This window comes from Chelonia mydas, chromosome 3, assembly GCF_015237465.2.
Source record: "Chelonia mydas isolate rCheMyd1 chromosome 3, rCheMyd1.pri.v2, whole genome shotgun sequence".
Lineage (NCBI taxonomy): Eukaryota > Metazoa > Chordata > Testudines > Cheloniidae > Chelonia > Chelonia mydas.
In genome coordinates this window covers 10,373,157-10,388,480 of record NC_057851.1, presented here as the reverse complement: position 1 = coordinate 10,388,480, position 15,324 = coordinate 10,373,157, and the positions used below count along the sequence as shown (strand labels likewise).

General features: G+C 41.8%; 1 long non-coding RNA gene across 1 annotated transcript; it reads left to right on the top strand.

Annotated features, from left to right (window-relative positions):
* Positions 1–2,388: 2,388 nt before the first annotated feature.
* Positions 2,389–11,072, top strand: LOC119565732. The gene is made up of 4 exons (XR_005224541.2): positions 2,389–2,456; positions 4,776–4,863; positions 7,009–7,135; positions 10,724–11,072. It is a non-coding gene; the product is annotated as an uncharacterized LOC119565732 (long non-coding RNA).
* Positions 11,073–15,324: the final 4,252 nt, after the last annotated feature.

Here is a 15,324-nt window from a genome sequence, read left to right as displayed (position 1 = left end):
ACTGCAGGGCTCTGTTGCAGATTGTGCCAGATAGACTAATTTTCTATATATTAGAAATATAGTCTATATATTTCTAAAATTGTATATTATGATGACATATCAAGTCCCAACTTCATCTTTTATGTCTGTTATGAACTTCTAGCATAAAGTACGTAATATAGAAGAAATTGATAAAAGGTGAAGTTACTTCACAGTTTAGAAAGAGTTTGTGGTTAGCTTCCCTAATGACTGTTGCTGTTACTCCAACGAACTCCTTTGTGAGCCACAGACGCAGCATCTGTTTTTTGACATGTTTTAAGGGCTTGGCCCTAAGTTCTGCAAAGGATTCTTGCTTGTCCTTGGATATATATGATATTATTAAAAATAAATTCCATATTTTCTGTCATCATTACAGCTGCCAAACCTTGCCTGGAGGAAATTACTACCTTGGTTGAAATACTGGCCCCATGGAAGTCAATGGGAGGTTTAAACTCTATGGTGATGAATGTGGGTGTGCCTGGCACAGAACATTGGTCTGGTCCCCAAAATGTGTTTTCTGTCTAGGATTTCTTGAGATGGAGGGCGGGAATCTCAGCACACTCCCCACAGCCACAGTGCCTCTGACTGCAAGCCATTAAGTCTGAGTTAGTGCAACAGCCAAACAATGGAAAAACCATCATGGGGGATACTCTTAGATGGCCTGACTGGTTTTGCCCAGACAGTCAATCTCAGGCAAAGGAAGACTCAGTCCCGGTCCAGCTAACAAAAAGGCACTGGGCAGTGTGGTAACTGAGCTCAAGCATGCATGGGGTGGGACGTTCTGTAAAAAAAAGAATTTCCCTGAGAAGGGGCAAATAGACTGGGGATCACTTTCTCTGGAGGGGAAACTGAGCCCAGGCTTTGTCTTTAGAGTTGTGGTGCTTTCAAAAAGAACATAAGGGCTTGTCTACACTGAGCAATTTATTGGAGTAACTATAATGGTGGAATTATATTGCTATAGTAATAGAGGTATAGTTCCCCGGGTGGACAATTGAGATGCTAAAGGAGCACTCAAGGACGATAAGGCTGTTGCGGAGAAACTAAATGCATTCTTTGCATTGGTCTTCACGATTGAGGATATGAGGGAGATTCCCAAACCTGAGCCATTCTTTTTAGGTGACAAATCTGAGGAACTGTCTCAGATTGAGGTTTCATTAGAGGAGGTTTTGGAATGAATTGATAACCTAAACAGTAATAAGTCACCGGGACCAGATGGTATTCACCCAAGAGTTCTGAAGGAACTTGTGAAATTGCAGGAGTACTAACTATCGTCTGTAATCTATCATTCAAATGAGCTTCTGTACCAAATGACTGGAGGATAGCTAATGTGATGCCAATTTTTAAAAAGGGCTCCAGAGGTGATCCCAACAATTACAGGCTGGTAAGCCTGACTTCAATACTGGGCAAACTGGTTGAAACTATAGTAAAGAACAAAATTGTCAGACACATAAATGAACATAGTTTGTTGGGGAATAGTCAACATGGTTTTTGTAAAGGGAAATCATGCCTCACCAAACTACTAGAATTCTTTGAGGGGGTCAACAAGCATGTGGACAAGGGGGATCCAGTGGATATAGTGTATTTAGATTTTTAGAAAACCTTCAACAAGGTCACTCCCCAAAAGCTATTAAGCAAAGTAACAAGTCATGGGATAAGCAGGAAGGTCCTCTCATGGATTGGTAACTGGTTAAAAGATAGGGGTAGTATCAGAAGACAAGACACTGGGCTAGATGGACCTTTGGTCTGACCCAGTATGGCCGTCCTTATGTTCTTATGTATTAATATTGATTTAATTGTGGTCAACATTATCAGTAATAAACCAAGCAAATGAGTCAAATGACTTTATGTTGCAGCATTATAAGCTTTGAAAAAACTTATAGAATCATCAAGGAATGTGAAAGGGCTTTATATGAAGAACCTCTCCTACCTTCAAAATGGACAATTCTGCTGACAGCTCAAAGAAAGAGCTGACAGAGAAACTGCCACTTGAGGAAGGACAAGAGTTGTGTCAAGTTGGCCAAGGACCACACCGCAGGGAGGCCTATGAGAAGTGGCCTGAAGAAGTAAGTTGCTGATCAGAACTAAATCAGCAGGTGTCCATTATATGTCCCAAGACATTTTACACAAACCTCTGTGGCCTAACATGTCTTACACAATCTGGGATGGCACAAGATGTTTTGCACAAAGACCATGGAATTTTCCCAAGACGGAAAGAAATTGCAAGAATTCCAGCCTCCAGATTGTGGTTGGATACTTCAAATCTTTCCCACGTGCAGGGGTCACTTTCTGATTGGTCCGCAGCAGCTTTGCCAAGAAGAATCCAAGTCTTCACAGCCTGTATAAAACACGTTGTTTGTGCCAAAGCCTCACTTCCTGAAGCTGAGAGAGACGGTGAGTGGGACTGTCTTCACCTGGCTACAGAGAGTGCCCATAGTCTGGTAACTGATAAATTCTCTTCCCTTGTACTCACCCTATTAACTCCTCTTTTAAAGTTCTATCTAGGGATATGGCTGTGAGATCCAGAAAGAGAAGAAGAACACAGCTGTCATAACCCCTTGAGTGAATGAACTACCTGAGTGAACTTTCTAGCTATCTCGAGAAACCATTCTGGCCTGGGCCGCTGTCATGGAAAGCTGGAGAACATGGCTTCTTCATGCCAATTTTAATGAATAAGGAGCAAAACTCCATACGTTCTGTTTACCCCCCAAAAAAACCTTGGTTATTTTAAAGCTATCTGAGACAAAACCATCTGCAGAATAAATCCAGTTATCTGAATTCCCTTTATCCAGAAATACTACCTATCTGAATGCCCCTCTCTGTCGTGCTTCTCTGTCGTGCTTTGTTAGTTAATCACCCACTGATGAACAAACCTCAGGGCTGTGGGAAATGAGATTTGGGAGGATTTCCAGAGTTAGAGATGAGGACAAGGAGAAAAGGGAAGAATTAGGGAGAAGGTGGGGAGGAGAGAATATGTGGGGAGGGAGACAAAAAGGAAACAGGCAAGAAAGAAACAGATGAAGGGGGTTAAGATAAAGATTGAAAGCAGAAGCATTCAATGAGAGAAAGGACAAAGGGAGACAGAACAGGAGTTATGGAGGAGGAAAGAGACCAGGGCAGGAGGTAGAGGAACAAAGAAAAGCAGAGGAGAGTAGAGGAGAGAAAAAGGGAAGGAAAGAAGGAGGAGGGGGGAGTAGCCACAGGAAACAGGAGCCTCTTTGTGGCTTCTTGAGGGTGTCATGACACCAATAGGCCTAGGCTCCACAAGTACTAGTAGAAATAGTGAGGGGTAGGGCTGGCTCACTCCCCTGGGATTGTCAGAGCTAGGAAATGCTCAAGCAGCACCAAGGAGGCTCCTGTCTCCTGCAGCTCCTCACCCTCTTTCCCCCTCTCTCCTCTGCCTTTTCTTCCCCTTTTCTATCCTCTACTCTCTGCCTCCCTTTGTGCTCTGTCCATGCAGCACCTTGGGGACTGCCATCACCACAGCATGCAGGGGCAAAATGCAAATGAGCACCACTCCTTCCTCTTCTGCTGCCTCTGGCTTCTAGCACTGCATTCAGAAGCACTTCTTATGTTTATCCAAATATTCCAAATTTCGAATATCCCCCAGGCCAGTTGGATAAACCAGAGGGTGCTGTAATAGAATGTGTGATGTATGCATATCTTTCACTAGCAAACTGAATCTTAGTGATCTAGAAATTTAGGGTAGCTCAGTATGCGATTATAAGCATTAAAGTCCAGAAATATTTGTAAAAGGGAATGTCTCCTCCGTAGACGATAGCTAAGAGACACCCTGAATACTTCAGAGTTTAGCCTAGCTATCATGCACAGTTTGTCGTTGAGAGAAATTGACAGCTTCTTTCCCAAAAGCAGGAAGAAGCTTTGAATTGGCTAGTAAGCTAAAGATTGTCCCCACTACCTGAATATTTAGTTAATTTTGAATATTTAGTTCAAGTGGCCGAAGAGCAAAGAATCCTGGTAAAATTTGAGAGAAATTCAAATTGTTTTAATCATTATCTGCATAAAGTGTGAAAATTAATTGAATTGTAATTCTTAATCTTAAGTAACTTGTCTGATTTTCTAAATTGTAACTTTAGAGCTGTTGGTTATAACTGTCACAGGTGCTGCCATAATTCCGCTGGGGAACACTTTTGATTAGCAATGGATAAGAATCTGCACTAAAGGATTCACAGTTTCTGTTGGTATCAAAGTTACCTGCACAGCACAGTACAGAACTAGAGTAAAGTTTGTCTGTGTAACACAACTGTGATAAGGCTTTGAATGAATTAATGGGATTTGTTACTTTTTAGTAAATTGTAACATCAAATCAGGAATTCATTTTTATAAATTTTATAAACATGAATAACCAACCATCTTTTTTGCGCTTTCTGCAATTTCTAAATTGCTTTCAATTCTGTATTGGCTACTAAAATATGTAAATGCTCGATAATTCTTGAGTCTGTACTTTGGCTAAGGAGAAAGTGATGACCACAAGAAACCTAATTTAAGACACTGGAAAATAGTTACAAAACATGTGTTTGTAAAATGTGATTTGCCTCACACAACTATCTGTCTGAAATCCTTCTATGATTTCTATGGAGCTGTATAGATAACAATCATTATTATTATTAAGAGTTTCCAGAACATATATTATAAATGTCATTTGGATTAAAATAATATTTCTAAAACTCAGCATATGCCCATGATCTGTACATATAGGTACTCTGACTCCGCTTTGTCTTGGTGTCTCCTCTCTCCAGTGACGCTGAGTTCCCAGCTGACCTTCAGCCATGAAGATCCTTTATCTGCTCTTTGCTGTTTTCTTTCTTGTGCTTCAGGACGCGCCAGGTAAGATAGAAATGCAAGCGAGGGATGATGCAGAGGGATCTCTGGGAGTCTAAGGTTGCCTAATGCTTTCCATTAGAAACAAGTTTCTGACTTTTTCCTTAGGAGTATTAGTACCTCTGCAGTTTGTAGACGATACATGAAATTTGGCAGGGTCATTGTTCAGAGATCTGTGTTATGTCTTAGCTGCCCCCAAGGAAAAATGTTTGACTGAATTATGACCAGTGGGAAAAAAAATTTCATCGGGTTTTTCTCAGATCTTTCTGAGGCTTGCTGCTTAAACCACTCCATATTATACCTGCATTGCATGTACTCTTCCTCTAAGTGGCAATGACAAAACTGAATATCAAAATGAGATATAAATAAAATGAAGTGTGACCAACCTTATTCAATATACACTTTGGTTTAGAACAAACTACCTGGAGTTTGGAGCCAGGAGATTGTGAATTAACTTCTGCAGCAGGCTAGTGTTCATAATTCTGTGCCTGTCACAAACTGTATTATAAAGTCAGATCTCATAGCTCACTGGTGGGTTACACATCTGGGAACAGAACCCAAATCTTTAAAATGGCAGCCCCTCATCTCAGTGTCTTAACCCCACTGTCTCTAAGAATCTGCCATTACTATGTGCTTGGCAGTTTTCTAAGAAATTATATTATCTGAAGGTAGGAGAGTGTCTGCCGTCATGACAAGGTATCTGTTTAGGTCAGCGTTTCTCAAATGCGGCCACCATGGCCACATGCGGTCACCAGGGGCTTTTCTTGTGGCCACAGCCTCCTGGGCTGTGATCGGGGGGAGGGCAAAGTAACAGCCCCTCTTGCTCCCTGTTGCTCCTGGATGCACTGCCCTGGTGTTGGTTGCTGGGGCCAGCAGCAGGGGTTGGGCCCTGCCCCCCTCTGGAGACACCTGGGGCACAATACTAGAGGAGTATGCAGCCAGCGAGTTCCCCACCTTCCCAGGGCTTGTGTGGCTCAGGCTTTGGGCATCAGCCCTGGGGTGGTGGGGCAGGAAGCTCTGGCCGAGGGGCTTCAGGCTCCAACCCTGGGCTATGGCTGCACAGAGGCAGGCTTCAGCCATATGGCTTCAGCCTCCATCCCTGGGCCCCGTCCTCTGGCTGCGGGGCTTTGGGTTTTGGCCGCAGGGCTTCGGGTTCCATCTCCATCTCCCATGGCCCCCACTACCTCCCACAACCCTCCATCCAGGGCTTAATTTGTTTCCAGGCTTGCCAGGGCTGAGTAAGTCTGCTGTGAAAGTGATACTTATATGTTTGTTAATAGCACTTTTCACAACAGACTTACTAGCTAGCAATAAACAAATTGAAATGATTTGGACATGTATATGTGCACATTTATTTGGTTTTCCTAAAGCTAATTAAGTATTTTAGGAAAAAGTGTGAGAGCGGCACCAGCAAGAGTTGGTGGCCGTACTCTGAGGCCACCAAAAAATTTGTCCTGAGAACCGCTGGTTTAGGTTGCCCAACAACCTTCAGTTAAAAATGTTCTAACCTAAATATTCTACAAGCTTTGGGTGTGCACACTGGGGCTGGATTTTCAAAATAACAGGCCCTTTGAGTGTAACCAAAACCTGACAACTAGTCATAAAGACATTATTTCCAAGCAAATTTTTAGAAAAAAAACATCTGCACAGACTCTCCCAGACAGGCATGCATTGAAACCGGCAGGGATTTTTTCAAACCCTTCTCCTTCAAAAATGTGTAGTCATCCAACCTGGTGCTGAACCAGTTCAACCCTGCTTCACCAAATTGCATTTGTGATACTGCCTGGCACATCACTGCTAGAGACAGAGGGAATCAAACCCACAGCAGCAGCCACTCAGGGAACTTGGAGGTCTGAGCAGCTAAATGCTTTCCATCACTTAAAGGCAGAGGGCAGCAAGGGACACCATGCTGAGAGCTACAGTTCTCAACCCTGCAGACTGAGAGCCAGCGCCCCTGTTTAATTAACTTTCTCCATTCTCTTCTTAGTCACAGCACTAATGTAGCACTAAAGCTGTGATACATTTTTGGACTTGAACTTTTGGGCTGACATGGCCAGGCGTCAGTGAATGAGAAATGCCTGTCCTCTTGGAATCACAGAGCTTATTTACCCGGCTCTGCAGAATGATGACTGACTCTTTTTCTTTCTGAAGAATTCTCTGAGGCTCAGGATCCCTTCATACTCTGTCGATCCCGCAGGGGTTTCTGCTCCTATAAGAGATGTCCCTTCAATTCTACACTCATTAGCAGATGCTCTGGACGCTTTTTGTGCTGTCGCAGGTAAGTTCAACATTCCACAACGGAAACATTGCAGTGTGAACAGAAATGACTGTTCCTCTCCTTCCTACATCTGAGCTGTTGTTTAATGCTCTTCGAGGCTCAGCACATGTGGCCCATGGGCAGGGGTCAAAGGAGGCTTCAAGCAAATTTTGTGCTGCTCACATTCTAGGCCACCTGGGGGCGGAGTGGCCTCAGCATGTATTAGAACCACCCCAGTGGCTTCTATTGCATATAGCAGCCTTACCCAGGCTGCCTGTGGGCTACTGCACAGCCTGGAGCAGCCCAGGTTCTCTGCAGTGCTCAGTGCTACTGGGATTGCCCCCTTACACCTGACAGCTCCCAGCAACATCTCCAGCATCACCCCAGCATTTGCAACAGGGACAGCACAGACCTATTATGGCAACCATGTGCTGCTCATGCTTCGGAAGAATTTTCCCCAAACCTCTTAGTGGCACTTTTAAAGCCTTCATATGCTGCCGAAGCTTCATATATACGAAGGGATTGGGGCCCAAATGTACCTTTGTCTACATTGCTTTTATATTTTAGAATCAAAAATCAAGCAGGAAAAACAAAAGTCTGGAGGAGAGCTTGCAGAAGCTGTGTCTACTGTGTATCAGTCGGCAGGAGAAGTGCAGGCGAAAGAAATAAAACAATATTTATCACAAATGGGATACAGAGGAAATAGATAGCAATCAATCTAAGTTGGAAGTAATGAAGTGCAGCAATATGAAAAGGGAAGCTAAGGACAAGAGGGAAGAAACCATAGCTGGGAGGGCTAAGGACAAGAAAGCATTGAATTAAAATATCAGGAAGAAAAGAAATATTTACAATGGTACAGATCCATTTCTAGATAGTGAAAAAAGTTGTGAATAATGAGGCATAGATGGCAGAAGTGTTCACTACATATTTCTATTCTGTATGCGGAAAGAAGCACGTTGATGTACTGAAATTACAAGAGGATGATGATTTTTATCTAGTCCATTAGTAACTCAGAAGGATGTTAAACAGCATATTCTCGAGATAAATATTTTTAAATCAGCAGACCTAGATAACTTCCATCACAGAATCCCCAAAGAGTTGGGGGAGGAGATCTTAATTCCACTGATCATTTTTGATACATTTTGGAATGTTGGGGAAATTCCAGAAGATGGGAAGAGTGTTAATGTTATGCCAATGGGCACAAAGGACAGGCAAGATGACCCAGGAAACTATAGGCCAGTGAGCTTGACATCAATCCCTGGCAAAATAATAGAAACGATGACTCAATCAATAAAGAATTAAAGATTAGGAATATAGTTAATGCCAGTGAACAGGGTTTTTAGCATATTCAGTCTTGCTTAAAAAAACCCATTAATTTATTTTTAGATGACTTTAAAGTTATTTGATAAAGATACCTGCCTGGATGTAACGTAATTATATTATTTCAAAAAGCTTGACTTACACTGCACAAGATTCTGAGTAAAAAACTAGCACCATACGATCTCAGTAAAGCACACATTAATAAATATAATATAATATAATATAATATAATATAATATAATATAATATAATATAATACAATATAATATAATATTACTTGTCAATGGGGAATCATCATCTAATGTGGGTGTCTCCAGTGATTTGATTAAAGTGCTTAACTATATTTACAGGGAGAAAATACCAGATTCTCAAGGACTCTTTAATCTAGTAGAGAAGGCAAAACAAGAACCACTGGCTGCAAGCTGAAGCCAGACAAATCCAGTTAGAAATAACATAAAAATGTTTACAGTGAGGGTGTTTAACCATTGGGACAAGCTACCAAGGAAATGACATATTCTCCATCTCTTGGTGTCTTCAAATCAAGGATGGTTGCATTGTGGAAGATAATCAAATACAAGTTGCTGGGCTCACTACAGGGTTAACTGGGGGAAATTCTATGGCCTATGTCTTATAGGAGGTCAAACTAGAAGATTTATTGGTACCTTCTGGCATTAAAACCTATGAAATTCTGGGAACAAAATGGTTGCTGTCTGCAGGAACTTTCAAACTGTAAAGCTACAGCTTTATAATAAAGAAAAGCCTCAGAGTTTGGAGTTTACTGACACCTCAGGGTGGATATAAGTTTGTGTGTGTGAAGGGAAGGTATAAAAGTTAATAAGGTAAAGTATTTTCAAACTAGTTAACTCAAAACATTGTTACTGGACACATGTCCTAGTCTGCACTCAAGGGTCCTTCCAGACAGACCTGGTGTGAACAATTTTTGAGTGGAAACTAACATATTCATTAAAATTGCAGTCAGACCAGCACTGTGCAGCATGTCACTGGGCTTCCTTACAGTATATGTGGGTCCAGATGCTGTTAATAGTAATGCATATGAGGAGCTACATTAAAATATGGTAGCTTGTGTATGAGAGCTTGCAGACTGGAGATGCTGTAGAACACATCAGTGTGCTCGGCGCTATCTTGCCCAACAATTGGGGAATGAAGCAGACATCTCCAGATTGAAGCTCATTGGAATCTAAACACTGAAGGACCAGGCTCTCTAGTTGGGGCTGTAACAGACCCCCATTCGCTTTAGATCAGACACAGAGGGGACATGTAAGACACACTGACCAGTGGGTGACACAGGCATATTATCGGAAGCGCTCAGTCTTCTATATAATTAAAACAGCACCAGTCCACAAAGGATTTAAAGCCATTTAAGAGCTCATGATTCCCTCCGTCCTTAAAGCAGCTCAGTACAAATCTTAGCCCTTAACCAAGTGAGGTAGTTGTAAAAAGCTTGGTGACATCAATGTGAACACTATACCTAATTTGTTTGAATGGTTTAAAAATCAAGGTTCCTATCTAAAGTTAGACTGGCCACACTGTAAATCTCTATTCCTTTCTATTCATGTTCGGACTGTTTCCACAATATCAGCCATAAAGTATTCAGGATACCCAGTCAGGATATATTAATTTTGCATCAAGTACAGCACCCCAAGAAGCAGTTGGGAGGGTGAGAGATTTTCCTACCTACTAAAACATCAGAGACGCAGGTCAAGGGCAGGCGATGTGAAGCTGGGAGCCCCTTGGGCCTTCAGAATGAGAGTAAGGGAAGCAGGCTGGAGTGACCATGCAGCTGCTCGGCAACCCTCCTGGTTGATTCACTGAGAATGCAGAGAGTCCCATGCTATCATCAGGCCAGGCCGCTAATGTGCACCTGCCACCAGACTGGAGTCAACTTTCATATAAGACTGGAATTTCCCTTCATTTTTTAAGAGTAACTTATTTATCACCTAAGTAGTTATCCATCATTTTAGCTTCAGCTGTGCACAAGGTGTGTGTGATAGAACAATTGAACCTGGATGAGTGTTGTCCTTTTCTGCAGTACAGTTTTCATTGGCAGCACCTGTGTAGATACATACGGGTATCCGCATTAAAACTCTGTAACAGAATGTTGCAGTACGGAAAATGAATTCCCTGTGCTGGAGTTAACCAGGAACCTCTTCACTCACCATAGAGTTACTTGGGAATTCCTCCTGTGCCTTTTCATTTGAAATCAAACATCATATTATTCCTGTTCTATGGGAAATCATCAAACCATCTGATTCTCTTTTTTTTCTACAGGAAATGGTGGTTCTGATTGTCTAGGCAGGACCTCTGTGAATCTGGCAGACAGCCACTTGCTTCTAAAATCATCAGATCCTGCTTCAATGGAACCCTGAAGTGCAATTCATTTGGACTTGAAAGAACCTCATGAGCTGGAGAAATTCCAGAGAGGAGCCCTTGTATCGTCCATATCAGATTTGTTACTCTCCTTTTAACCAAAACAATTTGGTTTGAAATAATCTTGCTGATGTGTAGGTGGCAGGCCAGGGGGCTGTTTCTATCATTCTTCACCCTTAGAAAGCCATCTTGTTTATTTTTTAAAAAAAATTAAATTAAAATAAAATAAAATAAAATAACCTGAAAACTGCCCTGTCACATGTTATTTCCTCAAATGGCTGTTTATAGACCACAGTCCACACATCTCTGTAGATTTCAGTGAACTCCTGTAGGTAGATCTTTAATTTTTACAACTTGTACAAATCCTTTCAGTTTGTGGTGTCAGAGGAGCTGGGTTCAGTCACAGACGGTGAGTAACAAACCCTGTGAAGCTGCATGGCATCTAGACCCCCTCCCTATCTTCCAAAACTCATCATCCATACTGAGGACAGCAGAGGAAATCAAGCCAATCTGGATTCCAGTGTAAGGCCTGATTCTCCTTCCTGTTACACAGACTGCTGTAAATCAATGGTAACTCCACTGAAGCCATCATCATAGTTACAATGGCATAAAACTGGCATAACTGAGATCAGAATCAAGCCTGCTTTTGTGCACAAAAAGACGATACGAAATTTGCAAAAGGAAAAGTTTTTGATTATTTCAATGGAACATGATCTCCCAATGGAACATGATATTCCCTGAAGCAACAATTTACCATTGTACCACACATCAGAAATTTCAGGCGGATTTTTTTTAATCCACTTGATGTGACAAAATCTACATATGAAATTTTTTATCCTAGCCTTAATTAGGCAGAGGTTGTCATCCTTCCATCACTGTATTCATTGTAGTGTCACTAAAGTCCAGCAGGTTGCACTCTGAGACAGGGTTGCATCCCTCCTACTTGAAGGATGATGCTAAATTAGAAGTATCTTTCTGACGCTGCTGTCCTGGAGTGGTTGAGATCCAGGAGTGCCAGTTTAAGACACTTTTGAAATTACAGTAATCATGTATGATGACCCCTTAATCTCTCTCTTCCATTGCTGTGCACAGTTTATCAATTCTCACATCCTCTAGAGGTATCTTTACACTGGAGCTTGAGGTCGCATTTCCGGCTTGGGTAGATGTACCCACACTAGTTCTGTTTCAGCTAGTGATATAAAAATAGAAATGTAGTGGTGGAACTGGCCGTTCTTAGGGTGTACGGAGAGTCTGATTGCTGGGGAGTTGGGGGTCAGTCTCCAGAGGGTGCTCCGAGGCTGTGGACATGGTTTCATCTGACCAAGAATTCAGAAACTGTATAAAACAGGCAGTATGAGTCAAAGCATGACTACCTGAAGCTCATATATCTGGATCAGAGAGACAGAGAGTGGGGCTGTCATCACCAGGCTACTGAGAGCATCTCCTGTTTGGTAATTACTAAAGTTGCTTCCCTTTTATTCAAACTATTAACACTTTCCTTAAAGTCCTAATTAGAGAGATGATTGTGAGATCCAGAAAGAAACAAGAACACAGCTGCTATAACCCTTTGAGTGACTGAACTACCGGAAAGAACTTTCTAGGTATCTCGAAAGACCACTCAGGGCCATACAGACCCCTGGAGAACAGGCCTTCATGCCAGTTTTAATGGATGAGTGACACAATTACATGCATTTTGTTTACTCCAATGAAAACTTGATTATTTCAAAGCTACTTGAGTTAAAACAAGATAATTCCAGTTATTCAAATTCACTTCATTCAGAAATTCTAGTTATCTGAATGCACAATATGCCTTGTTCTACCTTTGTTAATGATTAGTTACAGATATATATATGTCTGTAGCTAATCATTAATGCACAACATTGTCTAAAATGCATTACAGTACTCCTTTTAATGAGATCACCTTGGCAATGAAACGCCCTCAGACTGCAGGGCTCTGTTGCCAAATCCTCAAGATAGATTTTAATACTTTATACAGTTTATAAAATAATAGGTTATACTGCCATATCACATAAGAGTTGATCTACTGTATCTCTATTATGAACACTAAGGCATAAAGAAAATAATATAGAAGAAACTGTTAAAAGCTGAAGTTGCTTCAGAACTTGCTGATAGTTTGTGGCTATCTTCACTAGCTGCATGTGATGTTTGAGATGTTTTCAGAATTTAGGCTGAAATGATGGCAAGGATTATGGGCTATGCCTGGATTTATGTGACATTATTATTAGTAAAAAATTCCATGTTTTCAGAAAGAAAAGGAGTACTTGTGGCACAAGTGGAGACTAAGATGCCACAAGTACTCCTTTTCTTTTTGCGAATACAGACGAACACGGCTGCTACTCTGAAACATGTTTTCAGAGTCATCATTACAATTGACAAATCCTTATCTGGAGGAAATTACAGTCTAGAGTGAAATACTGGCCCCAGGAAAGTCAATGGGAGTTTTCTCATTGACTTCCTTGGGGCCAGGATCACATCCTGAACATCTACACCAATTAAACATCATCACCCTGATAGAAAATGGATCGAAGTGAATGGAAAGGATTTCATTGACTGCAGTGGGCATTACACAAGGCTCCACGGTGCAGAGAAGAATTCAGGGAACAGCTCCCCCTGAGAAGTGCCTTGGGACCAGACTATGTGTGTGTGGGTTGTGTATCTCTTTTATGTACTTTTGATCAATATTCTATATATATTTGAGTTCATTTTCCTATTTTTATGCATCCACTCCCTTAGAGAGAGGATTCAAATCTTTGTAAAAATTGCAAAATACTGCTAAGAACATTGCATTCGCTAGAGAAGCGCATCAGTGTTCTTTGTGGAAGCTCACAGGGCAGGATGCAAGGAGGGGTTTGAGAACCTCAGACGATTTGCAATGCACGTTAATTTCAGATGTGCTATTTGTCTGCTTTGTGTACAATTTTAATTTGATAATTAAAGGGTTAAGGTTAATTCTGTGATACAGCTTGTGGCTTAATTAGAACAGCAGGTAACTACTTGTCTGCCTTCCAGGGATGGTGTGAGGCTAATTAATTATGAGAAGAACTTGAATATTCCTGGAAGGAAGGTGCTAATGCGTGCCCAATATTTTTAATTGAGTATAATTTAATTAGTCACTGTTAGTGATTAGTTTTGGGTTGGTTGGCAGTCCTAATGGAAGTATGTGAAGCTGTTCTTCCACCGACCTGCATTGTCAGATCTTTTAGCTTGATATCATGTAATATCTGCTGGAGTTGGTCCCACTTTGTCCCTCCTCCCATCAGTGCCACACAGTTGCTCACTGACTGCTCACCCTCCACTAGTAAGGGTCTGCTTCCTGGCTCTCCACTCCTGTTCTGCATCGGTGGGAGGGGGATCTGGACTATAGCTGGCCAAAAGTCACAGTCTTTGGTTTCTGAGAAATTTGGGGTCTTTTGAATTAGGGTTCACTCTGCAAAACCAAATTTGCCAAACTTTCTTGATGAAATTTCATGGAGGGAGGAGCCTGGCCAGCCCTGAAAGCTTCTCCTCTAGCTGGGTCTGACAGTGCTTCTGGGATCCTTGTTGCCCTAAGCTGCCCCAAGAATCCAAGTTCTGGCCAAGGCTCCCATCATGGAGCACGGAGCCTAACAACCAAGAGAGTCCAAGGTCCATCCAAGACTCTGGCAGCAGCCCCTGCATACCACATCTCTGGACTCTGAAGCACCAGAAGGTTACCAAGCAAAGTGCCTTTGTTTTGACAAAAGTTTTGTTGAATCTTTAATAGTTAAGCCCCTTGACCCATTTATCAGGGATTTCAGCTCTGATGATCACTGAGGAGTGACAACCATTCTCAATTGATCTATCTTTAAACACTGGAGGAAAGGGTCAAAAGGCCTCTAGACCCTTAAACAAAAGCCTGACAGACAGGTAGGAACACCTTTCTCCCACCCAACGCTCCCTCCCTCTCTTTCTTTCACTTGGAGTTGACTCACTACTCCATGCTTACAGTGTGAGGTTTCAGTTCCCCACAATAGGGCATATATTAAATGCAGCTCTGCTGCCCTTTAGTCACACAATAAGGATAACAACATGTCACAGATTAATGAATTCATAGATCCCAAGGCCAGAAGGAACCAATGTGATTTCATTACCCCGGTATCTAATACGTAAGTGAATTTTAACCCCAACCAGCCAAAACTGAGCACACTGGCAAAGTAGGTGTATCTGTGCAACTAATGTCTGCTCAGGAGGTCTGTTCTTCCACTTCATCAACCGGTGAGAGGTAAGAGCTCATTCAGTCCAATGGCTCACACTTCCTTCTCAATATTTAGTACTGTGATAAGGTCCTTTGGGTTTTTAGCCCTTCTGTTGTCTTCAGGTAAAAAACCAGATAGATAGACACATGCACAAAAAGAGGGAACTGTTAACATTGGGACACTGCAGGTACCAAGGAAGTATTTAAAAACCTCCCTGTTTATTATTTTTATTATTAACAACTATTTCATTCAAATGCTTTTTTGGTA